The sequence below is a fragment of the Pongo abelii genome, chromosome 18 (genome assembly GCF_028885655.2).
Source record: "Pongo abelii isolate AG06213 chromosome 18, NHGRI_mPonAbe1-v2.0_pri, whole genome shotgun sequence".
NCBI classification, from domain to species: Eukaryota; Metazoa; Chordata; class Mammalia; order Primates; family Hominidae; genus Pongo; species Pongo abelii.
This window is the reverse complement of record NC_072003.2, coordinates 64,928,788-64,955,833: the sequence shown is the minus strand read 5'-3', so window position 1 is coordinate 64,955,833 and position 27,046 is coordinate 64,928,788.

Below are 27,046 nucleotides of genomic sequence, written 5' to 3'. Positions count from 1 at the left end.
CTTCCTCCCTTATAACTGCCACTTAGTGTTTAGGTCCAGAATAGGAACTGTTTGTTCTAGGATGCTGCTATGCTTCTTTCCATCAGTTTGGGCAGCCAAGGGACTCTGAGCTAACCTCAATTCTTTACTGCAGTAATTGTCTCATGCTAAGCTCTGATATGGTAACCTTTCCCCTCCTCTCTGTAGACTCTGATCTTTCTGTTTGACTTTAAATGCTATGTTAGAGTCATTTTCTAAATGTCAGTTAATTTAACTTCTGTGTATGTGTGTGTGTGTGTGTGTGTGTATGTGTGTGTGAAACAGGAGTGTTATAAACAATGAATGGGGAATAAATAGATGATGAAAAATGTATGCACATAAAAAATCATTTAGGAAAATGTATGCACATAAAAAATCATTTAGGAAATCAGGGGAATCCCAGGAAGGAAGGCAGATGGTGACAAGCAAATATAACTGTATTACAAATCTATAAACCAATCTCACTGAAGAGGGTGGAAGGAAAAGGTGCTGACCTAAGTGACTTTGGAGATCAGTAGAGTCTGTAAGATTAAGGGCAAAATAAACTGCATATAAGCACTGTACTAATATTGATAAAGTTGTTTTTCATAGGGAAATAGGTTAAGAATTCTAATATTGCTATGCATGCATACTGGAGTTGAATAATTAAGTAAATAGATGGCAGATGGTGGGAGCTAGGTTTCTTGCTGTTGGAGTGGAAATTTACAGATAAGCAAGGGTAGGAGGCTAGAATGATCCATGTGATAATGGAATAGAGTTGGAGACATCAGCAACTCATGTTTAGTTTAATACACATACAGACAATTACAGGTTGAAATATTTATAGGTATGTGTATATGTATATGCAGGAATTACTACACATACCTACATATATGCATACACACATATACATATATTTTTGTTTGTTTTGTTCAGTCAAGCAAGTCTTCAAAACAACAGCCCTCCAATAACAATGGGCATAGCTGGCACCAGATCTTGGTTTCTAATACCATTCTCCAATAAAACAAACCAGGACTTGTGGAAGTGGCTAACTCTAGGACTAGGGCAGGAAATATGCAAGATGAGCCTGGAGCAGAAAGTCAGGAAGTGATCATATTTAAAAAAAGCTCACATGGATGGGATTATGTCAAAGGAGTACAGTAGCCAACTGAAAGAGCTCCCGGGGCCAATGCTGGAACAGTTTGAGCAATAAAATTAACTAGTGTTGGATGAAAACACAAAGAATAAAATAAATATCCATGAGTTCATACTTATCTAAATGCGTGATTGAATACATTAAAAAATGGAGGAGAGGAGACAAATCTTCCATGTGTAGAAGAATTCCAAATAATTTATATACATACTTTACCCTCAAGGAGGGGAAGCATCACTGTCTTCCAAGGCCTACAGTATGAGAAAAGGGAAAATGTATGTTTTGGTGGAAAAACCTGACAAGTACTACCTCAGCCAGGTGATCAAGGCCAACATCAATGGTCATAACTTGATGAAATGGTACTTTACCATTTGGGTCTTCTCACTAAGAGCCATAACCCTACTCTAATCATGAGAAAAACATCAAATCACTATAGTGGATCATGCAAAATGCCCAACTATTCCTCCCCACAACTGTCAAGGTCGTCAAAAGCAAGCAAAGTCTGACAAAATTTCACGTCCCAAAAGAGCCTAAGAAGGCATCAAAATAAATGTACATTGATATCCTATGTTAGATCCTGTAGCAGAAAAGGAATATCAGGCAAAAACTGAGAAAATCTGAACAAATTATTGACTTTAGTTACTAATAATGTATAAAGGATGGTTCATTAATTGTTACAAAGATGTGATGCTAATGTGGGATAGTAATAGGGAACAATGGGTGCAGGGTACATGGGGACTTCCTGTATTATCTTCTCAACTTTTTTGTGTGAATTTAAAACTACTCTAAAAATAAAGCCCATTTTTAAAAAAGAAAAAACTAAACAAATAGTTACTAACTTAGCTTTACAAATTGTTGAGCAACAAATTATTGCAATGCTTACTATGTGCCAGGCACTGCTATACTTGCACAGTTTGTGCCTTGATTTATGTGTGTGTTAATTTATTTAATGTCAGATCTCATAGAACTATCACAGATATTAAATGTGATAATACATGTACAGTAATTAGAACAGTGGCTGGAACTTAGTAGGCCCTCAATGATTCTTTGAAGTGGTGGTGGTGATTGATGATGATGATGATGATTGGATTTTGCTTTTTAAAAAATTCATAGTTTATGGCACACTCTGATAGAATTAGGCATAAAGGTGGCTCCCCTATTCTTATCTGAGGCTGGTCTAGCAAGTGTTTTTGGATAGGGTGAGTCCTTAAGGGTGAGTAACAGTTTGTGGGGTGAAGGCCGAGTGAAGGTAGATGCAGCATTCTTGCAAAGGGACCTAGGAGGCCTAGAAGCATCACCAAGAGAGGTAATTTTTTTTTTATGAGATAGTTGCCCAAGTAGCTGGGTCTACAGGCAAGTGCCACTACACCTGGCTAATTTGAAAAAAAACAAAAAAGTGTTTTGTTTTGTTTTGTTTTTGTTGTTGTTTTTTGTAGAGAGCGGGTTTCACTATATTGCCTGGGCTGGCAGAGTGGTCTTTAATGCGGACTTCAGCTACATGTGACTTGCTTTTGCCCAAGCACATCATAGAAGGCCAAAAGGTGGGAAGAAAAATAAAGCTAGAATGGTTAACCATGACCAAACCCCAAAAGGTGTTGTCTGCAAGACTAGGGAGCATGAGCATTCTTCTGCAGATGACAGGGAGCCATTGAGAATGTTGGGCCCTAGAGAGATGCAATCATATTTACATTTTGGAAAGACTCATTCTGGCTGCAGAGTGGAGAGGGGCTGGAGTGTGACCAGATGGGATGCTGCAAGGCCAGTTGGATTGAAGCTGTTTGAAAGGCATGACATTTTCTTGAGGGCAGTTATAATCTTCTGACTTCCTAAGCTACCACACGTTTGTGAAGTGCCTGTCTAAATATTCTCTTTTTATGTGTATTAACTATAAAGGTAGGAGCTAACTTTGGCACAGAAATGCATTTGTGAGGCAGAGTGAAACATTTCCTTTATTACTGATTCTTGTTCCAGCCAGCCTTGCCAGAAGAAAAGAATGCAAGCTAGAATTGAAAAATCAGTAAAACTTTAGGAGTTGCCATTTTAAAGCCTCTCTCTTCTTAGTCATGAAACCATAGTACGTTGTAGAACCTGAGTTTTTTTACTCATCTTCTCACATGTGTTTACCATGGCCAACTAAAAACTATAGAAACTACCTAATATTCTAGTTATTCCTTGGTGGAATGGACAGGAAGCTGAAGTTATAGTCTGGCCACCTGACTTCTTGCCCCAGTTTGGTAAGAACTTACCAACAATGGAACTTTCTATGGTCTCTCCGCGTTTTGGAGTCCGTTTAAAAAATGTCTTAAGTAGAAGATATATCGCAACACCACCATCATCAGTACCAGCGTCATCATCACCAGCATCAACATCAACAGCTTCCCCCAATGACTTCTATGTAACATATTTTCGTGAGTATTATACGTAACCACATAGAGCAAAACATCTTGAACTTGGCTTCAAAAGATAATGGCATATGAATAATCTCTAAACTGGCAATGTGGAAACTTTGATCAAATTCAGTTCCTGGCACATAGTAGGCACTCAGAGAATATTTGATGAATGCAAGGATGGCAATTTATTATGGCCTTCCCCTCCCCACACTATGTGAATGCATACTCTGTGATTTGGAACAAGGTATACATGTGGATTCCTGGCTTTCTACATATAGAATAGCTTAATGAAACATAACAGATTTACACCATAAGCACTGGATCAACTTTGGTTCTGTTATTAATAGAAATTTTAACTATGTCCTGAAACATATTCATGATTTTGTAGAGTGAGCTTGCTCATTCATTATTGAATCCACTGGGAGACCAGCAGATTCTTTCACGGAACCTTTATCTGTCTATTTTTCTCTGTGTCTATGTATGTATGTATGTATGTATCTATCTATCTATCTATCTCTTCATTCATCCATCATCTATCCATAATATCTCCTTCTTTCTCTCTCTGTCTTTCATCATAAATATCATTATTTTTTCCCCAGCTATAGGTTCTATGTTGCCCTTTGTGCCCAGGGCCAAACTCTTCATCACAGACTTCATGTTTTGCTCGCATTACGCTAAATTTCTAGGTGTTATCACTTCCCTTCTTTCCATACCAAACTGCCTGAGTCTCAGAGTTGAGCAGACTTCATTCTCACAGGAAAGCCAGCTGCCTTTTCAGTAAGAATGTTTTCTTACAAACAAAACAAAACAAAAAGAATACAAACAAAAATTCCTAATAAATAGACTTGTAAACACAACTCTGAAAAAAAAATGTTATCCACAGAATATTTCCTTGGGCTTCTCTCAAGCCATGAGGGCTACATATTAACCTCTTTGTGGCAGAAACTTATTGGCTTTCTTGGCTGCAGCATGTAACACAAGGTTTGGTATAGATAATAAATATTTGTCAAGTAAATATTCCCTCTCTTAGAATCTCAGGACTAGACTGGGATGCAGGAATACCTTAGTGCTTTGCTACTGGAAGGATAATCCATGGATCAGCAGCATTGATAAAACCTAGGAGCTTGTTAGCAATGCAGAATTCCATGCCCCATCTGGAACCTATTAAATCACCATCTTTATTTTAGCTAGATTGAGGTGATTCATTTGAGAATAACTGATCTTGTTCACTGGTTATGAACCTTAGCTAAAGATTGGAATCATCTAAAGACATTTTTTAAAATATTGATACAAAGAATCCCATAGCCAGAGATTCAGATTTATTCTATCTGGTGGTGTTGCCTGTATATTGAACTTTAAAAAAGCTTCCCATGTCATTTAAATAATAAGCCAAGGTTAGGAACTATTGATCTAGTCCAACTTTCTCAGAAAAGAAGTCATTATATGAAAAAGATACTTGCAGACACATGTTTATAGCAGCACAATTCACAATTGCACAATTCACAATTGCAAAATTGTGGAACCAACTGAAATACCCATCAATCAATGAGTGGATTTTAAAAACTGTGAGATATATATATCACATATATGTGATATATATATGATATATGATATATATGATATATATGATATATATATATCATATATATCATATATATATGATGAAATACTACTCAGCCATAAAAAGGAATGAATTAACAGCATTTGCACAACCTGGATGAGATTGGAGACTATTATTCTAAGTGAAGTAATTCAGAAATGGAGAACCAAACATCGTATGTTGTCACTGATATGTGGGAACTAAGCTATGAGGATGCAAAGGCATAAGAATGATACAATGGATTTTGGGGACTTGGGGGGAAGAGTGGGAGAGGGATGAGGGATAAGGGACTAGAAATAGGGTGCAGTGTATACTGCTCGGGTGATGGGTGCACCAAAATCTCACAAATCACCACTAAAGAAACTACTTCATGTAACCAAATACCACCTGTACCCAAATAACTTATGAAAAAAAAAGAAATAACAAAGAAGAAAAAAATAGATAAAATTGTTGCTTCTCCAAAGCTAGATGTATACCTCTGTGCCTTCAACATTACTTTATAGAGGGCAGGAACTGAGCAACATTTAGTCAACTACTGAAGGTGCACCTCTTCTTTTTTCCTCTCTCCTAAAAGTATCAACCTGTCCTTACAACTTAGAGTCTTTCTACCTTATAACCATGATGCCCAAGAGTCCCCTAATAGCCATTTTCATGCTCTATGGCTCTATCTACCTGCTGATTAGAGCGAGCGTAGCCTCACACTGGAAGAATCAGATTCTATTTTCTAAGTATTGATGGTCTTGGGTTCTGACTGGTCCTCTAACAGGTGAAGACGGGAATTGTGGGGCCATATATTCTACCATGAGAATTGGGAGCAGAGAAATGCTGTTAGGAAACAGAGAAGAAACAATGAATCAAGACCAAGCAGGAGTATAAATTGGAGACAGCCATTTATCAGGTTTACTTATAACTTTCTGTCCTGGTTTCCAGGCCCTTCCCTAGGCTCAGTTGCAATTTTCATCCCATCATTTTATGAAGTTTCACTATTTCTAATATATCACCTGCATTTTTTCTTAAGCCAGCTCAAGTTGGGTATAGCCTTAACTGGAAAAAAAAGTCCTAACTAATTCTGTCACTTTATTTTTCCCACCTCTTATTAGTACATATGGTAGAACATCAGTGAAACTCACAGTTAAGGGACAAGCTTGTAGGCCATCCCACCTCTAAAAAGGATATAAGGTAATTCTTTTTTCCAGTAGCATTGAGGGCACTGCGGAAATTGTCTGTGATTGAGCCTCTGAGCTGGACCTTTCCACAAATGCTACTGTTTAATTCTCCCAACATTATCAACATGTTGTAGAGAGGGAAACTGGGGCTTGGTATGGTTGGCTCACTTTCTCTAAGTTGCATGGCTAGAATGTGGCCGAGTTTGGACTCAAGTCAATCTTTCTCCCTTTAAATCTATCTTGGGAAACTGCAGGGTCAGAAGGGCATGCTTGCTTGTTATCTATTAGGAAACTGATGATGGAGCAGATTAATTAGAGCATCTTAAAGACCTTCTTTCCCAGCTTTCTTTGAAGGAGGTGTTGGCTTGGGAATGTTTTGGGGTCAACTTGAAGACTATATCTGCTGCTTTTATTCCATGGCAGTGGACCATGTTGTGGACTCACTATGGCCCTTGTCTGAAACCAACTGCAAACTGTAACAATAAACATCACCTTTCTGATGTGAAGTGCTCCAGTGCATCCTTGGAAATATTTGAAGAGCAGCCTAGCTCAGTGTACTCTGTCCCTTGAAACAACCAGTATCAAATGTCCCCTAGAGTTCAGATTCATGTTTTCCTTTCTTCTACCATTTGAGCAAAAAGCTTGCAAAATTGAAATGTTTCACCTGAAAGACTTTGTGTGTTTACATGGTTTCAATTGATGGTATTAACAGACTTTCTGAGCTGGCAGTGGGAGCTAAAGTGATGTCCACTCTTTGTCCCCCAGGGAATGAAGTCTTTGTAGAAGAAAGTGGCTATGACCAATTTGCACTCAGAATCCTGGGGCTTGCGCCAAGGTTGTAGATGTTGCAGGCAAGGCCAAGATCTATCTGAAAGTTTTTTTTCTACATTTATATTCCAATCTGGTGATTTTAGAGGTATAAGAGGGCAACTCTTGTCTTTGATTATGTGAATTCATCAAAAATTTACTAAGCTATTCATGAACCTAAAATCTCAAGTTAGGATGTGGCAGCCCCGTCTGAAGAGATTCTTGGTCTTTAGTTGGATCAAAGAGAGCCTAAGACACTAGCTTTCTCTGTGTCATACACCCCTCGAGGGCCAAGACTGTATTCAACTAACACTAACACTCTGTGAGTGCCCATCTTATATTAGGTGCTGTGTTAGGTGCTACCAAGCCTGTGGGCTCTTGTACATGCTGGTTTTTCCCTCTGAAATGCCTTTCCCTCTTAATCATCCTGTGATTCCCACTCACTTTGCAAAACACATCCACTCCTTCCCCCTGAAGCCTTTCCTGACCCCTTCTACCCACCTCGCTCCCTTTTTGTGCAATCTTTTATCTTCCTGCATTACTCTATTACTGTGCCTACAGTACATCTGTTTGCCTGGGTCCTCAAGGGACCCAGGGTTCCTTGTGTATTGGGAGCACACTTTAACTGATTCTAGATCCTCAGCTTCTTGCTTCGTGCTATGAACATATGAACATATGACTCAGTATGCCAACATTGTTTGCTTGCTTTCTCACCCTCATTTTAAAGATGAAGACCACAAACTCCATGGGGAAAGCATCATTTGCCTATAGGTCCCATCAGGATTTTTGGCAGACCCAGGCTTAGAAACAAAAGTAGCATTCCCCAAAATATGTATTTAACTTTGAATTTTTCAACTCTTGAATATACTCACAGATATATGTCAGATATACGCAAGATATCCCTTGCTGCACTTCTTAGATTAGTTAGTACCTGAAAACAATTTGTACATCAACGGTAGACTGGATAAAGCAAATATGGTCCATATATACCATAGAATATTATGAAGCCAGAAAAAGGAATGAGATTATGTCCTTAGCAGCAACATGGATGAAGCTGGAGGCCATTATCCTAAGCAAATTAATACAGGAACTGAAAACCAAATACCACATGTTCTCACTGATAAGTGAGAGCTAAAAATTGAGTATATATGGGCACAAAGAAGGGAAAAACAGACCCTAGACTCTACTTGAGGGTGGAGAGTGGGAGGAGGGTGAGGATCAAAAAACTACTTATCAGGTACTATGCTTATTACATGGGTGATGAAATAATCTGTACACCAAACCCGTGACACACACTTTTTCTATAACAAACTTGTATACGTATGCCTGAACTGCAAATAAAAGATAAAAATAAAAAATAAAGAATAAACAATTAGTGTGGTCACTTACAGAAGACTAGCATGTCTTTCAGAAAATACATCTAAACTATGATTTCATGTTAAGCACAAAGACTAAATAGATCTGTATGTAAATATATGAAAAATTTTTGTGAACAAACATAGTACTGAAGTGTTTATAAAATTATCCTTTTGTTAACTAACATTAAAAAGCGTAAATGGTAGTTGGATACATATTTACGGGCTGGTATAGGCTAAATAGCAAAATTACATGGTTCTTAATATGCAGAGCCTTTTTACCATTTTAATTCATTTAATTCTCACAACTCTCTTATTAGCCCCATTTTATGGAGGGGAAAAAAAAAAAAAACAAGGCAAAGTGAGGCTGAGTAACTTGTTCAAAATCACACAGCTGGGAAGCAAGCTGGGATTTAGCATGACCCGAGAAACTCCCTACCAGACAAGCTGAATCAGAATCTCTGAGGCAGATGCCAGGCCACCTTCCGTTTAGCAAATCCAGGTAACTTTCATGTCCCCTCATATCTGAGAGCCACAGCTCTCGGCCCGTTAGATTGTTTCTAAAGGAACCACAAAACTCTATTAGTTGTTAAGAGATTGGACTTGGAAAAGGAAGTGGAAGATATTTGTTTTAACTTTGTTACTTATTGAACTCTGAATTGTCTAGACCTACCTATATTGTATTACTTTCATTTTGATTGGTTTTAAAGGTCAACAGAAATCACTGGGTAGGGGGATTACAGGCCATTTTTATACGTTTAGTTTTTTTTTTTCTTCTCTATACTTGTCTGTATTAAGACAATAAAAAAGCAAGCTTAACCAACACATGCTATTTTTTTTTAAATTGTGGTCAGAATGGGTTGCTTACAAAAGGACGCCAGGAACACTTCCCTGTCAGAGCCACACTCTGTGTCTGCCACAGGAAAGCTCTTGGTAAAACAAATGATTCTTTCACCACATGAGGAGCTGCCCCTCCTCTCTCTAAATTGGTAGCATCCATCACCGTCAGCCCAGACATGGTAGCTTTTCAATCCTGAGCCCCGGTGTGATAATTGGCATAATTTCCCTGAGATAATGTGGAGGTTAATGAGGTTCAGAGAGCTTTAGGCCATCCACTTTCATTTTCAGCTCAGGACGGAAACAGGGAATACGGGCTCTAATGACAGTGGGAAAATCAACCAAAAACAAAAATGAAAGTGTCGTAGGAACATGGTGGGTGCAGACCTGAGATCTGTGGGAGAGAAGAATCATCCTAGCTGGCCAGTGATGGCATCTTCAGCTCCAGAGGGAAGCCCCTACACCTCTTAACCTTGAGGGAGGTCTCTTTGTCCAGGAGGGGCCACGGTGAACCGCAGCATACTCCAACTATGGTTGGTATTTCTTGAGATCTTTCAAATAAAGTTTTAAAAAGTGTTCTTGATCAATAAAAGAATTCTGCATACCTGGATGACCACCTGTCTTCCAAAAAGTCTAAAAGCAAATTAGAATATTTAAAGCTCTGTGAAGTCCTGCAGGAAGGAAACGTCTTTAGTGTTGGTTAATCTAGAGTTGTCCAGGGTAATTTGACTATGGAATATTTTTCTTTCTTTCTTTAAAAAATTGTTTCACTTTCTGATCTCTTCTGACAGAGCCATAGTGTTGTATTGCATTTATTGCAGTGTAACCTGGAAAATTCTAGTATAAACAAAGGGGATGTCTCTAGATTGTTGAAGCTATGAATGCATTCATTTACTCAACTGACATTGACTGGTTGTGAGTGCCAGGCCCCCGGGCAGATATTGGGCTTGGGATACAGAGACGAAATAAACATTGTATCTTCCCTGAAAGCCCTCATAGTCTAGAAGGGAGAGAGGAATGTAAACAAACAGTAAAGATGCTGAGAGCAAAGGGCTGTGGTGGAGGCAAGTCCCTCACATTCTGAGATCACAGGGCAGAGTTCCTGACAGAGGAGTAAACAAGAGAACTGGACCTTCAACCCGAGGACGAGGAAGCCCCCCAGAGAACAGGGGTTATGCATAGGCCGTAGAATCAGATGACTGGGTTCTGTCACCTACAAGGTGTATAACCTTGGGCACTTTATCCCTGATTTCATTATGTGTAAACAAAGGCAATAATAACAATACCTAGCTTATGGGATTGGTGTGAGGATTAAATGTACATAACCCACTTGGTACGATGCTCCTGATGTAGAGGAGAAGGCAGATTTCTCAAATATTTTGAGAGTAAGGAACTGACAAGGTGCAGGTGACTGACAGATTGGATGAGAGGTAGGATGGAAGGAAGGCTGAGGAGCCAACCAGGCATCTGGCTGAGTGACAGGACAATGGGGGGGATGTGAGAGGAGAAGAGAAAAAACAAGTTTCTTTGCCTTTTTTTTTTTTCTTTTTTGAGGGGAGGGGTTTAAATATGATTGACTTTCCACTAAACCAGAGTGTGGCAGGTTGAGTTGTGTCTCCTAGAAAGATATGTTCAAATTCTAAGTCCAGTACCTATGAAGGTGATCTTATTCGGAAATAGGGTCTCTGCCTTGTAGTTAGTTAAGATGAGTTTATTAGGGTGGGACCTAAACTCCGTGACTAATAACTTATAAGAAGAGGAGCCTTTGCCCTGAGACTGATGGGGAAGGCAGCCATGTGAAGGCAGAGGCAGTGATTGGAGCAATGCAACTGTGAGCCAAGGAATGCCAAATATGGCTGATGTGGTTTGGCTGTGTCCTCACCCAAATCTCACCTTGAATTGTAATAATCCCCAAGTGTCAAGGGTGGAGCCAGGTGGAGATAATTGAATCATGGGGGCAGTTTCCCCTCTACTGTTCGACTGATAGTGGGTCAGTCTCATGAAGTCTGATGGTTTTATAAAGGGGAATTCCCCTGCACATGCTGTCTTGCCTGCTGCCATGTAAGATGTGACTTTGCTCCTCATTTGCCTTTAGCCATGATTGTGAGGCCTCCTCAGCCATGTGGAACTGTGAGTCCATTAAACCTCTTTCCTTTATAAATTACCCAGTCTCCGGTATGTCTTTATTAGCAGCATAAGAATGGACCAGTACAATTGCCAACAAACAGCAGAAGCCAGTGGAGAGCTGTGGAATAGATTCTGCTTCACAGGGTTTAGAAGGAACCAACCCTGACAACACCCTGATTTTCAATTTCTGGCTTCTAGAACTTTGAGGGGATAAAGTTCTGTTTTAAGACACCGGGTCTCTGGTGTTTTGTTATGCAGCCCTAGGGAACAAATACACAGAATTTTATAACCTCAGCATGATTTGGGCGAGATAATTCCTTGCTGGGAGGATGGCAGGAAGGACTGTTTGGTGCACTGTAGGAAGTTTAGCAGCATTCATGACCTCTATCCACTAGAAACCAGTAGCACTACCACCACCTCTCCCAGCTCTGACAAACTAAAACGTTTTACAACGTTGCCAAGTACACAGCGGGGCAAAATCTCCCCTGGTAGAGAGCCACTACACTAAGCAATTGTTTGTTGTCCATTCATTTATTTATTCATTGATTCACTTATTTATTCATTCATGCATTTATTTATTTGGTAGCTGTTGTTAAAGGAAAAATCTTAGACAAATTAAATTTAACAGAGTTTAATTGAGCAAAGAACAATTCATGAATTAGGCAGCCCCAGAACCTGAATACATTCAGAAAAACTCCAGCCCTACTATGTGGTAGAAGAACACTTATGGGCAGGAAAAGGAAAGCAATGTGCAGAAAATGAGAGTGAGGTACAGAAATAGCTGGGTCAGTCACGGCTTGGTGTTTGCCTTATTTGACCCTAGTTTGAACAGTTGGCTACCTTTGATTGACCGAAACTCAGTGATTGGTATAAGAGTAGGTTACAACTGTTTAGGTTACAGTTCACCATGTAAGAAGATATCTGCAGACTGAACTTAAAATATGTAAAGATGCAGCTTTAGGCTAAATTTAATTTAACACTATTTTCTTAGAACTGAATATGGACTAGACATCTTCTCAGGCTCTGAGCATGCAATGGAAGCACATTCTTTGTGTTCATGAAGATTGTAGGGGAGTTAAGGTGGGGTACAGATTCTAATCAAATAATTACACAAACCCTGTCAAACTGAGGTAAGTGCTCAGAAGAAAATAAATATAGTTCTAGGAAAATATAACTAAAGAGTCTGACTTAGATGGTGGGAAGCAGGGCTGACTGGGGTCTGAGAACATTAGGGCTTACCTAGGCACACATGGCAGGGAGAGTGGCAGCATGCAAAGGCCCTGTGGTGGAGGGGAGCCCAGAGAGCCAGGGAAGACAGGCAGGAAGATGGGCACTGAGCAGGGACTGAGGGCAGAATGCAGGTGGGCCTTTTTTAGATTTGTTCTGCATCCCAGGATTTGACCTGGTAACAGGGCACAAGGAAAGAGATGGTAGAGCAGAACAGACAGAGAGGGCGCCCACGGTTGCACTGAGAGCACTGGCCATTGATTCCTTTCTTTTTTCCAACACACAAAGGGAGGCCCTTCCTGCCATGTGGCTGTAGGCTCTCAGCTGTATCTGGGACACAGGTGGATGTGAAGTTTCTGGAAAGGGCTGTCTGACTCTTTATGGCTTTGTAAAGAGGTGTCCAGAGGCCATCATATTGGTTCATAAAAAATGTTCAGAAATCTAAATTTATGCCTTGAAGCTCTCTGGTGAAAATAGCTTATTGTCCTACAAGAGGGATGCAGCCAACCCCGTCTAGGGAGTAAGATTTTTTCTGGAAGACACTTTTGGGGATGCATGTGCTGGATCACTGCCCACTGACCTGGGCCCTGCGGAAGAGTCCTGGTCAGCTGGCATCAGATCTGGAGCAAATTGCACCCCAGTCCCTATTGCTTCCTGTTCCCACTGCTCTCATGTTGCATTGGTGTATTAACACAGTTCAGATTAAAATCCCAAGCAAAGGACTATAAGCATGGAACATTGATGTTCTTCATCCCAGGTCTGCAGCTCCCCAGATGCAGTGCCTTGGGGAAGACCCCTGCATTTCTTGAACTCTCAGCTTTCTGTTCTCTAAAATGGGGTGAGGGGCCTCTGACCTGGATTCTCCAAAATTCTCAGGTCAAATGAGAGTCCTGTGTGTGCACTACTCTAGAAATCATGAAACTCTCTGCAATAGCAAGCTGCACAGACCAGAGTGAAAACACAGGTTTTGAGGTCAATCGATTTGGCGTTAAATCTTGATTCCCCCAGTTGCCTGTTCTGAGACCACTTCAATATGAGCCTCAATTTTCTCACTTGTAAAAAGGGAATTATTCTGCCTATCATATGAATTATTGAAATTATTAAAAATTTTCATAGGAATAGTGCTTAGCATATAATATCACATAATTTAATGCATAGCTCTAATAACTAATTTAACTATGAGCTTTGGGCACTTGTAAAGGAGGAAAAGTCATGCAGACAACCCTCCTGGGAGCTGAGGAAGCTGGTTTCTGGGGCAGGTGGGCCTAGTGCCTTTGACATGTACTTGGGCCAGCTCCCAGCTTGAAGCCTCTGTGCCCTCTTTCATCCCCAGCACACATAGCACTGCTGCTGGCCTGGTCCTCCTGGGTCTTCCCTGCAGTGTCCTCACATCTGTCCCTTCCTCTTCATTTTCCTTCAGGGTCCCCACTCCTTTCTTACAACTTCTTGCCACTTTCTTTTAACATTTCTGACCTGTGCTACAGCTTCCCCAGCACTTGCTATATCCTCCTTCTTGGCCTGAGTGTTTGGTGGGGGCTGGGTCTGAGTGTGGGGTCTCTGCATCCCTCTCAGGGCCCAGAGCATCACTCCTCACTTCTTCCACAGAGATCATCCCAGTGCCCCACATACAAAGCACTGTTCTGGGGGCTGCATTCAGAGGTGGCCAGACTGGCAGGCCCCTGCCCTCATGGAGCTCTCATTCCACGGGGAACATAGTCACTATAAAAAAAGAAGTCAAATACATAACATAATTACAGGTCATGACAGGCCCATGCAGAAAAATAGAGCAGAATATTCCAATAGAGAGCACTGGGAGAAGCTATTTAGAGAAGGAAGATCAGGGCCCAGGGCCTGTCTGAAGGTTTGGCATGGTGTGGTTACAGGCATTCCGGGTGAGGAGTAGAAGTCTATCTTTCCATTTCCTGTATCCTTAGATCTTCCCCTTTTGCTGGGAAATTAATCCAAAGTAACCTAGGCCACTTTGGTAAGAGCATTAGTATCCTAGAGCTGCTATAATCAATTACTACAAACTTGATGACTTCAAACAAAAGTAATTTATTCTCTCCCAGTTCTAGAGGCCAGAAGTCTGAGATCAAGGTGTCAGCAGGGGGATTCTCCTCCCCAAGGCTCTAGGGGGGATTCATCCTTGCCTCTTACAGCTTTTGGTGACTCCAGGCATTCCTTGGCTTGTGGCTACATCACTCCAGTCTCTGCCTCTGTCTGCATACAGCCTTCTCCTTTGTTTCTGTGTCTTCTCTTCTGTCTCTTACAGATGTCTTACAAAAACACTTGTCATTGGATTTAGGGTCTGTCCAGATAACCTAGGAATGAGCTCATCTTGAGATTCTTAACTTAATTACATCTGCAAAGCCTATTTTCCCAAATATAGTCATGCTTGTAGGTTAAGAGTGTTAAGGCACAGACATATCCTTCTGGGGGTCACCGTTCCACACATTACAGCCAGTGAAGGAAAAGACAGTCCCCAAAATTAGCATCTATTCACTCAAAAGATTCCAGCTTCTATGCAGGGATTATATCAGCATTTTACTTGAAATTATATTTATTTCTGATTTTACTTTAAAGCATTTAAAACTTCAGTGCTATGCCACACCAAGCTCCTTATTAGGCACTATCAGCTCCTCCCCTTTCTGAAGATGTGTTCAGTCCCTCTTCACAACTCTCTGAACATGCCCACCCCTGTGCTCATACATAAAAACAGCAAAACCTGTCACAGGGGTAGGGGTGGTGAAATTGTTCTCCCCTGAACCAGGTCTGTCAGCTTTGAGCTGGATATGGGCTTTGCCCAGTATTTAGGGCAAGAAAATGAAATTATTCCCAGCCAGAAAAGCAACCATGTCTGCTGGGCTGTCCTAGAACACAGAGGAAGAAGCTCAAAGCTCCAGGTCTGGCCAGCCTTTGTGTGTGTGTGTGTGTGTGTGTGTGTGTGTGTGTGTGTGTATTTTAACTCAAATTCATTTTATTTCTGTTGTTGAAATGCACATACATACACACACACATGTGCACACACACATACACATTGTAATCATACAAAGAATATAGATAAATATGCAATAAAGTGGAAAGATGAAATAAAGTGGAAAGTATAAAATAAGATGGAAAGCCCCTTTTTCCCTTTTCTTTTGCCTAATTCCACTCCTGTAGGTACTCAATGTATTTTCTCTAGAAAATATATACATATCCAAAAAGGACATGCACATTTGTATGCATAGCTAGGATCTGTTTTTGTTTTCTTTTACATTTTATACATGTACGTATTTATATTTAATGCTTTTCTGTATGAAAAAAGGTCCATACTTTACTTTCTTATGGCCCTACACATTGCTTTTCCTCCTAGTGGTCTGTCTTGGAAAGGTTTTCCTTGCTGAGATGTACTGATATATACCATTTTTCACAGCTACAAAAAACTCCATTTGATGGAGGTACCATAATTTATCTGACCACTCCAACTGGCTTCTGATGGAGCAAGTTAACACACAAGGTTTAGCTTCCTGAGTCTCGTCCTGTTGTGCTTTCCACTGTAGTTATTCATACAGCAAATATAAATATAATAAGCCTAGAATATTACTTATACATGTAATAATACATATTATATATAAATTATATAACAGCATATATAACAATTTATATGTGGATAATCATTTAATTATCACAACTCTGGGTGAATATAATCCTTACTTTATCAATAAGGCAGCTGAATTTTTAATCTTTGGTATAAAGATAAGGAAACTGAGGCTCATGGAGGTGAGGAGTCTTATTTAAGGTCAAGGAGAGTCAGTTCCATGCCGTTTATTTCTTATGTTGTACCACAGTGCCCATTGTTTTACCTTTTCTTTGACAATTTGGACAAACCTCAACCTTTTGGGCTCCAGCCCTAGCATCTTTTCTGGCCACGTTTTTCTTTTCCGAGTCCATTCTCTGTTCTTTAAGACCAGTGGGAATGCAAACCTCCTTATGTCTGAGTAAGTGAGGAGGGATGACGCGTCAAGCATGGCTGGTTTCTTGATGGACTGTGAACCCCACACTCTCGGGGCCCACATATGTCTGCATTACTTCCTGTGCAGTCTGCTCCTCCAGCTATCACACTCCAAGGGAAAAGAAAAATAAACTTGGCCCAGATCTCTCCTGTCTTGATTCCTGGGTGGGCCCGATAGCTGTGTGGCTCAAGTCACTCGGCTCATAGCATTAGTTGCAACTTCCTACTTTTTACAACTAGCATGTGAAGGGACTATATTTGATGAGCTTCATGGCTGCAGAAAATGCCAACTCATTCGAGTCAGGATGCCCAAATGTCTGTCTGCTCCTTAAAGCCTGGAATGCCCACCCATCCATGAGGTTAGACAGTCCCAGGCCTCTCTCAAGATAGCTGATCTGAAGGCACAGCAGAGACCTACGTGGAGCCCATGGGGATAATATGAGCTTGTTGTGGAGGAATTCATACAGGGAGCTGTTGTTGAAAAGAGGGAGTATCTGCACATTGAGTCCTTTTGTACTGACCTGTGTTGTGTCACCTGGAAATTCTTCCATCTGTGTAAAAGCTTTGATAAAGGACTAGGGTGCACTTACTTTTCCTCTATGGAAGTTCTTTTTCCCTAACTGTGGTATAGTACATTCATTCTCTGGGAGGTTCTTGGGGAAGGAAAGCACCCTGTTGCCAAAGAGTATGTTAATTATAATATATCATATTTATCTTTTTCATAGTCATGATGTACATTAGCCTCTAAAAGACTCAGAAATTCTATATAAAAAAACTTGCTTAACTTTGTTTATTCCAGAAATTCCCCAAATTATTTAACTAAGGAATGTTCTTTTATTTTGTTCTAATCTAATTTATTAGCAGACCACAGAAACAATGTTTCCCAGAGATAAGTTTGGGAAACACTTTCCTGGGAGAAGTAATCCTTCATTCAATGAATGAATGAAATAGTGGGCTCATAGAAAGGCCCATTTCAATACACACACAAACACGCACACAAATACATTCTTAGGTATAAGTGTTCTTAATTTCTGTACAGTGTGTACCCCCTCAGAAAGCCTAAACTGGCCAGAAAAAAACAGGGTTTCCTATGACTGGTGTCAAATGCATTTACCGGACCACCATTAATCAGGGCAAGAGGTCCCAAGGAAGCTGGAAGAGTCAGACCCACATGTTTCTCCTGACAGTGCAGTCAGTGCTAATGGGATAAACATGACAAGTGTGAGCCATCGTGAGAAAGTTGGTGCTTCGTGCATGCTATTCTGCAGTCCAGGAAAATTGGGAATATTTGATTTAGGACACCAGTGAATAGGTACCAGCTATTTGTTTATATCAGCGGTAATTAATTGGTTCATATTCAAAGAAGAAGACAAGTTCCAGGGTGCCCTGTGGTCTCTGCAACATGAAAACCAGGCAGGATTGGAACGTCTCTGTGGGGCCAGGTGCCTCAGAAAGCTGTTGCCTCCTGTGCTCTTTGAGACCTTTCTCCCTGCAAAGCTTCAGGATCAGGGTCTCCTGAACACAATGCCTCCCTCTGTTCCTCTCTCCATGATCACAAAAGCCTGAGTGGAGCCATGTGTGTCATAAAAACAACAGCCACAACAATCTGTGTGTGTGCTTGTGTGCTTATGTGTGTGTACGTGTGTGTGTGCATGCACACTAGTCTGTTTATGCAGGCGTTCAACAAATATTTGCAAATATTGAACAAATATGTGTCAAGCACTGGGGATACAGAGGGCACAATTCGGACAGCCCTCTTGTCCTGAAGGAGAAGCATCTTAGCATAACAGTAAGAGCACTGCTTTTGAAACCAGATAGGCATGGCTTCCATTGTCAGCCCTGCTTATTTATCTCAGCTGAGTGACTTCCATCCTTTACTCCCCATGCCTTGCTTTTCTTAAAAAATGAGGATAGATTTCAGAGTTTTGTAAATACTGGTGATAATGTAGGCAGGTTCCAAAACCGTAGCAGGCGCTTATTCAAGAGTGTGTATTTGTCATTATAATATCAATTGTTATTTAGTGTTAGCAGGAATGGGAACTTCTGAAAGAACTCCTATATAGCAAGCAGCAACATTTCCTTTTAAAATGATGAACTAGATATCAGAAAAGGTAGTGTTAGACAGTGTCATCAAGGTGGTGTGTGTATATGTTTGTGAGTGCACATGCCTGTGTTATGTTTTAAAGCATAAAGCTTTAAAGATAATTAAAGAAAAAGAGTTGCAAATAGCACCTACAAGTGACTCTGACTAAAAATAGGCAACATGATGTGTGGAATCAAATAGAAAAATCTTCCCAATTGCTGTATGTTACATTCTTTCAGGTTACATTATCTTGAACTGCCTTAAGTGAAAGATTCCATTGGGAAAGAAGGAGAAAAAGAAAGAAAAGAATCTTCTAAGAAAAGGATAGAAACTAATTTTCAACTCCCTCAAAATACCATGTGTGGGTCACAAAACTGGGTGACCATTGGGTGAAAATGTCATTGTGGCTTTCACATGTGCACACAAGCGCTCACACACTCACACCTGCTCACTAAACATGCTGCAGGCAGTTCTCAAAGGTCTTCATGTGGATCATCTCATTTAACACTCAAATCAACTCAATAATTTACTGTTAATATGCCCATTTTACAGATCAGGAAAACTGAGATATATGAAATTTCAGTAACTTGTGCAGTTGGGGTTCTAAACCACCCGAGCAGTCTGACAATTAAGCTTGGATTCATAGCTCCTGGTTCCACTGGCTCAGTGGACGCTGACAAACTTTATAACCCACAAAGGAGGCAGAAGAGAACTCTGAGGAAAAGGTGACCCTAGGGTTGAAGAGCCTGGCTTCCATTCTGGCAGTGCCCCACCAGCTGTGTGACTCCCAGGGAGTCCAGGGTCTTACCTGACCAAGGGGCCAGTTCTATCCCCATGGTAATAATAAGAACTGAAAGTGGGGCTGTACTTTGAGCTACACAGCCAGATCCAGAGTGGGGGATGGTTTATTTTCTATCCTTTCTTTTCCTCTGACCAAAGCACCCCATGCTTGAACATGAGGTCCTGGTTTTACTTTCTTTGGCTTAAGAGCAGCGTTTGAGAGAAGTCCACGATCCGGAGACATGGGAGACAGCCAGGCAGAGGAAGACAAACAGAACTGACACAGAGCAAAAATGCAAAGGTATTCAAAATGTGGGCTCTCATTTCCACTCCCCTGCCTGAAGCCTGCCAGACACTGGGCTTCAAGAAAGAAAAAAAAAATCTAATTTGTACTGAAAGGGGCCAAAAACAACCTTGCTTTCTCCTGCAGAAGAAAACAGAAAACTCTGCGGTTTTCTCCCTTTTGGATTTCCTTTTTCCTTGGCTGTGGTTGGCAGGGTGAGCCTGGGCTCTGGGCTCAGGCCTGGATGGAAACAATAGGCCAAAACAGTGAGGGGTGACAAGCGGGATGGAAGGGGACAAGGCTGAGGTGGGGCCAACGCTGATTTAAATCCCCGTGTTTGACGAGGGACAGGCTGGCTCCAGGAAGAGACAGCCATAGGGAAAAGAAGACTTCACTTGCGTATGCTAATTGCAAATCATTTCTAATCAGGAATAGGCCTGTTTTCCTGTCCCTCTAAAATATCTTGCATGTTTCTGCTTTGCATCCCCACTGCCCTGATGTGTTTCTGACTATTTTGCCAAATTCTCCTCCCTGGACTCCTGGCTTCTAGGCTATTTCTATCTTTTTCACGTTTTCTAAAATACAACTCTAATGTCCCTCCCTGTTCAAAAGCTTCTGGTGAGGCTCCATCAGCCACAGATAACTGTCCACATTACATCTCAAGCTGCATATTTTTCTCTCTCCCTGAAATCTCACTCATCTTTCTGAGTTTGCAAACCTTTCTCCAACCTCTTGCTTTGGTCAATAATCACTCACCTCTCCTCTCGGCATCCCAGCCCCCAATCCGTCCTTCATGGCAGAGCTCTTTTCTCCTCCACAATGTCCTCCTCAGCTCCGGGTGGTTCGTCTACTCTAAAGGAAGGGCTCTTTTCACAAATGCTTTCTCACGGAGTTGTCACATTGGCCCTGAAGACTGACTGCAAGTTCCCCCAGCTTGCTGATGAGAAACCCAGGGTTCAGAGAGGAGAGAGAACCTGCTCAGTGTCACAGACCTCATAGATGTTGGAGCTGATGTACCTTTGACTCCTGGACTAGATACCTTTGTGACTGGCAGCTGCCAAAACCACACTGGAGTTTCTCTCACATTCCAGAAACTCCTAAATTTCATGCCATGCTATTTCTCTGAAATAATTAAGCACAATTTTAGGGAGTCACTGGTGCTGGAGACAGACAGTCAATGTTGTTGCCCTGGATGTTTTTGGCCTCAAGTTTCTCCACAATGGGGAGAATGTATTTTTAGCTCAGAAATCCAGCAGGGTGTGATAATTCCTGCCTTTTTTTTTCTTCAAATGCATACCCTATTGTTAAGCACAGAGGAAAACACTGATCAGGCCAAAGAGGACTCAAACATTGACATGCACGACCCAGGAGAGAGAAAGAGGCTCCACAGGGAGTGTGTCTTAGTTTTCAGGAGGGAGCTGGACCTATGTTGAAAATGCTTTGATGGTGAAGACTGTGGAGTGACTGTGACCATTTCCAATGCTGAGTCTCCGCTGGGTGACCATTTGTGTAAATTACAACCCTGACCCCACAGAGGAGGAGCCCCTGCTTCTAGACTCTTCTGCTAACCTCTTTGATCATAGTTCTCCCCAGACTCACTCATGAGGAAGGGCTGTCCATGAGAGCTGCAACAGCCCCTAGACTTGATGTCCATTCAGAGATCCAGCAAATTGTTGTTGGTCTCCTTTCAGAGACAGATTTGGACTTAGTGGTTCCCAGTAATCCCCAAGGAGTCTTTGTGAATTCATGAGATAAACTCCAGGGCATGTTATAGAACAGTGGTTTTGAAAATGTCAGGCTACCAGCATGAGCTTCACTGGAGAACTTGTTATATATGCAAATTCTCAGTCCCCATCCTGGACCTGGTGAGTCAGAAATGGGAAGAGGGGTATCATCTGTGTTTCGACAAACCTTGCAGCTGATTCTGATGCAAGTTTGAGAACCACTGTTATGGACAGACATGAACAGGGCAGGAGGCACTCTCAGTAGGAGTCCACATTATATTCCATTTCTACTTCCAAAGGCAATACCAAGTAGGCAGTGACCCACATCCCCTTCCACAGCGCTATTTTAAGAGGTTCATCTAATCGCTGATGTGCTGCAGTCTCAGCTTCTATAGCAGCTTCAACATCCTCAGCCTAGGCTGATGGCCTCTCCCATCAAAGCTGTGCTGTAGAAGACTGAACAGGTCCTTCTCAACTGGACAGTGAGTGCCTTGTGTGGGCCATGCATTGTGTTAACCTCTAGAGACATTGAGTAAAACAAGAATAACAGTGTCTGTCTTTGTGGAACTGAGAGGCTGGCAAAAATAATATACATTAAACAAACTGTGATGTGTGAAGTTGGCGCCCCAGTAGAGACGGAGAGGGAGAACTGTCAGTCCATAGCAGAAAGACCCACCTGACTCAGTTCACCATTATAAAGAGAAGGGGAGAGGAGAAGAAAGGGTGAGAGAGAGGGAGGAAGAAAGGGAAGAAAGGAAGGAAAGAAAAAGGAAGGTGGGAGTGAGGAAGGGAGGCAGAAGGAAGAAAGAAAAGGAGGTAGAAAGGAGGGAGGAAGGAGAGAAGAAAAGGGGAAGAAAGGAAGGAAGGAACAAAGGGAGGAGGGAGTGGAGAAGAGAGGAAGAAGGAAGAAAGAAAAGGAGGTAGAAAGGAAGAAAAGGAGGGAAATTATCTGGTTAAATTTTGATCCCCAAAAACAATCTGTATCTAAGTGTTTTACACTTGCCTTAGATAAATGCCTTAGAAAAGGTTTTGAAATAGAATAACTTGGCGATTTATTCTTCTTTCTGCCCAGTGAACTCCTCTGAGATGAAAAAGCCATCCTCCTCCTGCCATGTAGCAACAGTTCCCAAAATACAACAGGAATTCCTATGATTTGAGAACACTTTGTAATCACTCCCTTGCTAGCACAAAACCCAGAACCTTGGAGGCTTGTGCATAGAAAGAGGATTTTCTCAAAAAGCAGTGTGGCCAAAAGGAAACTCTACCTGACATGTAAGCTCCCCATGGAATAGTCATTTCCCCATGCCTGGCTATCCCATACTTCGTTTTGCCCATGCCTAACTATGGGAGACTGGGGAGCCACACCCTTCTTCCTTGCCAACATGACCCAAGTGTTGGTCATTGTCTGGCACCCTGTGCCCCAGGAGTGGCTGTACTCATCTTAGGCCCAGCAGGTGAATCTAAATTAGTCTTGGCCAGTGCTTGTCTGTCCAGATTGCACATAAGAATCATCCAGAGGGCTTTAAAATATATCCCCACTGGGATGACTTTTTCGGGATTCGCTTCTGTTCAATGAGATATGAAGGTAGTTGTACTAAAAGGCTTTCTTATTTTTTATAAGAGACCCATGGAGGAAAGAAAAAGTGACTGATTTCTGCCTCAAGACATCGCCCTCTGCTTTTAATGCCTGGGATTGCAGCAGCCATTATGGGACAGGCTAACCCACTGGGGATGGTGAAGCAGAAAGGTGGAAAGAGCTTAGGTCATTGAGGATGTAAGTGAGCCTCAAAGTTAACCAACTCTGAACCCTGTACTTCTGTATTTAGCAGTCATGTGGCTTTGGAAATACCAACCATGCTCTGTTTTCTTTATTTGAAAAATGAGGATAAAAACACTCATCTCATACTGCGGTTGTGCAGATTGATCAGATTAGGAATCAATACATCTGAAACGCTTGGCAGAGTGCCTGACTCTAAAAAGAATGGTAAATGATGACAATAAGTTGGTTAATATTAAAAATAATACTACTGATGATTATTGCTTATCCTAAGAAGAGTAGAGTGCGGTCATTACCTCCCATATCCATGCTTTAGATAATCTGCCTTTCTTAATGTAACTTTGAGATTATGTTAGGGTTTAGCTTGTTTTTTTATTCATCTTCTAAAGTTTTAAAAATTATTGTCATAATCTAAATATATATATATTTTTCTAATGGATGATGTCATGATTTATTCCTGGGGTAGACTCAAGATAGGTTTTTATCACATAGACTTCTTTTGAGCCAGCTCTACTTTCTGCTTTCTCAGTGAATTTGCGAACAGCGTCAGGACTGGACACCACGTGCTAGTGGTCCAGACTGGGTGGATTGGGTTGGGCACCATAATGAACGTTGACCCTCGGAGGTTGGCAGCCTCATCCCTTCCCATGTCATGTTAACCAGACACACCAGTGTTCGTTTATCATATGCACGACAATTAGAGATGAACCTCAATGGGACAGTCTCAGGACAACTTCCCATCAGAGCTATTTTCAATTTCTTCTGGCCTCTTCTCTGTGATGGACTCAGCCAGCTAGGCTGGGGTGTTAGTGCTCCCTCTTTTCTATGTGCTCTGGGGCATCTCAGGGCAGACTTTTCAGCATGGCCTCAAAGGTGAGAGATAACCTGGCATTGTGGTTTCCAAAGGAGACTCCAGAGTCAAATTCTCTGGGTTGAGTTTGTCCATCTATGTTTGTGTGATCTTAGGTGAGTTACTTACCAACCCAAGGATTGTTTCTGCACTTTTAAAATGAAGCAGTTGGACTTCTCAGCTGCAAGATTCTCAGATTAAAAAACTATCAGAGAAATCTATTTCTCATGCAGGCATATATTAATTTATTGATTTTTACAGAAAGCAGTTTCTCTCAGGGTGAAGTTTCTTAGTGCTTGAATAAAATAAGTTCTCTTCAAGTGCGTCGCATGTTTTTATAATATTCAATTGTCTTCTCATCTGGATGAAAAGACCCTAAATTTTACACAGTAAAGTTCGCATCAATCTTTTATTTCCACCAGATAGATAGCTCAAGGTTATGATGTTCTCTTGTCTTTGAAAGAAAACAAGGCCAGACAGAGCAGAATATATGAATTAGGCTCAGCTTTCCCCTTGGAGGAACAGGAGGGCGACGCTACTGCTCCTTTTTTTGTTGTTCATAATTTATTATTATAGACAGTTATAAAGGGCCTTTTCTTAAGCACTTCACAAAGCAGATTGGAACAGAAAAGCAATGTAGTTAAACGTACTAAATTGCTGATATAGGGGAAAAGTTGAGCTGGGTTTAAGGAACCCAATGTGACCAATAATATTATTCCTAGAGACAATTACTAAGACCCTGTTCCCTGGGGTACCTAATGCTTCTACTCTGAGCACCAGGAACAGAAATAGGGGAGAAGTGTGGGTCTCTCTGAACCCTCCATCCTGTTCAATTGCTGCCTTTTTTAGGATTCTTTAAATGGGAGCATCTCAATGCCAGCCACTATTGCCTTTGCTAACTTTCTAGAGCATTCTCCCCAACTCATTTTAGACTCTTCCAATGCCATTATCTTCATATTGTATTCTTTCTAGAAAGCCTCCTTTGACCAGCCTTGTCGCACAGGTTAGGAGCCCTTCTTCTTAGGCGTCCCCACAGTGTTCTGAACTTGCCCTAATGGCTCCTGTAGGAATCATCTATTGACTTGTTTGAATCTCTCACTAGCTTGGGAGCTCTGGGCGGGGGAAAGCCACGTCTCCCCTTGCTCATTACCTTATAATCAGCATTTGTGTAAGATTTGCTTGCTATGCTTTGCAGATGCTGAATAAATAGCTCTCAACTGAACAAGTGGAGTCCTGAATTCACACCTTCATCCTGCTGAGGATTCAGACTACACTGGCTTTTCCCCATGTGTGAGCTTAACTCAAGTCTACATTTTCCACGAGATGCTCACTCCGTTCATGTACAGCCCTTACTAGCTCTACCTCATGCTAAGCTCCCCCTTCTCTGAAGTCATAACTGTGCACTCCACAGTGTAGGGTTCAAGATTATGGATTTTAGAGTGAAACTTTCTGAGTTCAACTGTAACATCCCCCCAAACACTACTTGTGGGATCTTGGGCAAATGACTTAAATGCTGAAATCTTCTCTCCTAATTTGTCAGATGAAAATGCTAGAATTTATTCCTCCATGTTATTGTGAGGATTGATTATATGAATAAATATTTGCAAAGCCCTTGGCATAGTGTCTGAGCCAATTCAAATGTTTACCAAAAAGAAATAAAACACCAGCACCTTCAGTATAATTTGGAGTTTCTAGAATGTTCAAACCCTGCTGCTGAGGAGGATCTGGGGCTCTCTGGAAGCATCAGAGAGCATACGGCTTTCTCAAATACCAGATATCTGGACCACCATCCTGGAGGCAGTCTTCCCAATACCCTTCCATACACAGCCATTAAGCCTTTGTTGACTTACATTGTATGGTGTTAGGAGGTCTTTCTCACCACTAGGGCAAAAGTTCTTCCAAACCAGGAATCACAACATTTTATTTGTGTGTCCCAACACTTTGCATAGTATTTGGCTTAAAGCCAGTGCCCCATAGATGTTTGTTGAATGAGTTAGTGAGAATGGTAGACACACAACCCACTGAAGATTGGTACCCGTTGCCCCTTGAGTGAGCTCTGATCATCATGTACCTTCCCCTATTCTAAGACACTTCCTTTTAACTCTAGAATCATCCACACAACTGGCTTATCCTTAGGAGTCTGCCTCAGGTCCCCAACCATGTGCCAAATCCAAGCCCACAAAACTGATACACTCTTTGTGCCCTGACATTGACTGCATCTTCTCTCCATCCACAGTTTGGCAAATGTTTCTACAAATCTAGTGTTCTAGAGTCTGTCCTCGGCACTATGGAGATAACCAAGAATGAAAAAGGGCTTTGTCCTGGTTGAGCTCACACTCTATTATGGGTTATGTCCTGCCATAGTTGGGAAGACCGTATGCTCTTATTCCTGCCTCCTGCCTGAGACAGGCTTCAAGCCACTCTGGCACTAGCTGCATCTTAAGTGTAACCATTCCCTGAATTCCACTGTCATGAGAATAGCCCTTGGATATTTACATTAGGATAAGACTAAATTTCAGTGTTGCATGCCCCCATAACACAGACATCTTCCAAAGTGAGTTCCCTTAACTTGACCCAGCCAAGTTCCATCTCCCTTCACCTTCTTTTCTGTATCTGGCAGCCAACATTCATCATGTTCTGGACCCTGAGTCTCCTATCATCTCTCAGGAAATAAAACAAAGAAGCACTCAAGTTAGCCTTCCAAATTCTTCCGCTTACATGGTGCTTGTTACATACTTGGCTAAAGGGACTTTCTAGATTTAAACATCTTTCACTCCCCATACTTCCCTAAAATAATTTTCCCTTAAATTCAAACAGTGCAATGTGATAACTATAGCCATCCCCCCAACAACAAAAAAAGATTAATATGGTCAAACCGGTTATAAATTTTGCACTC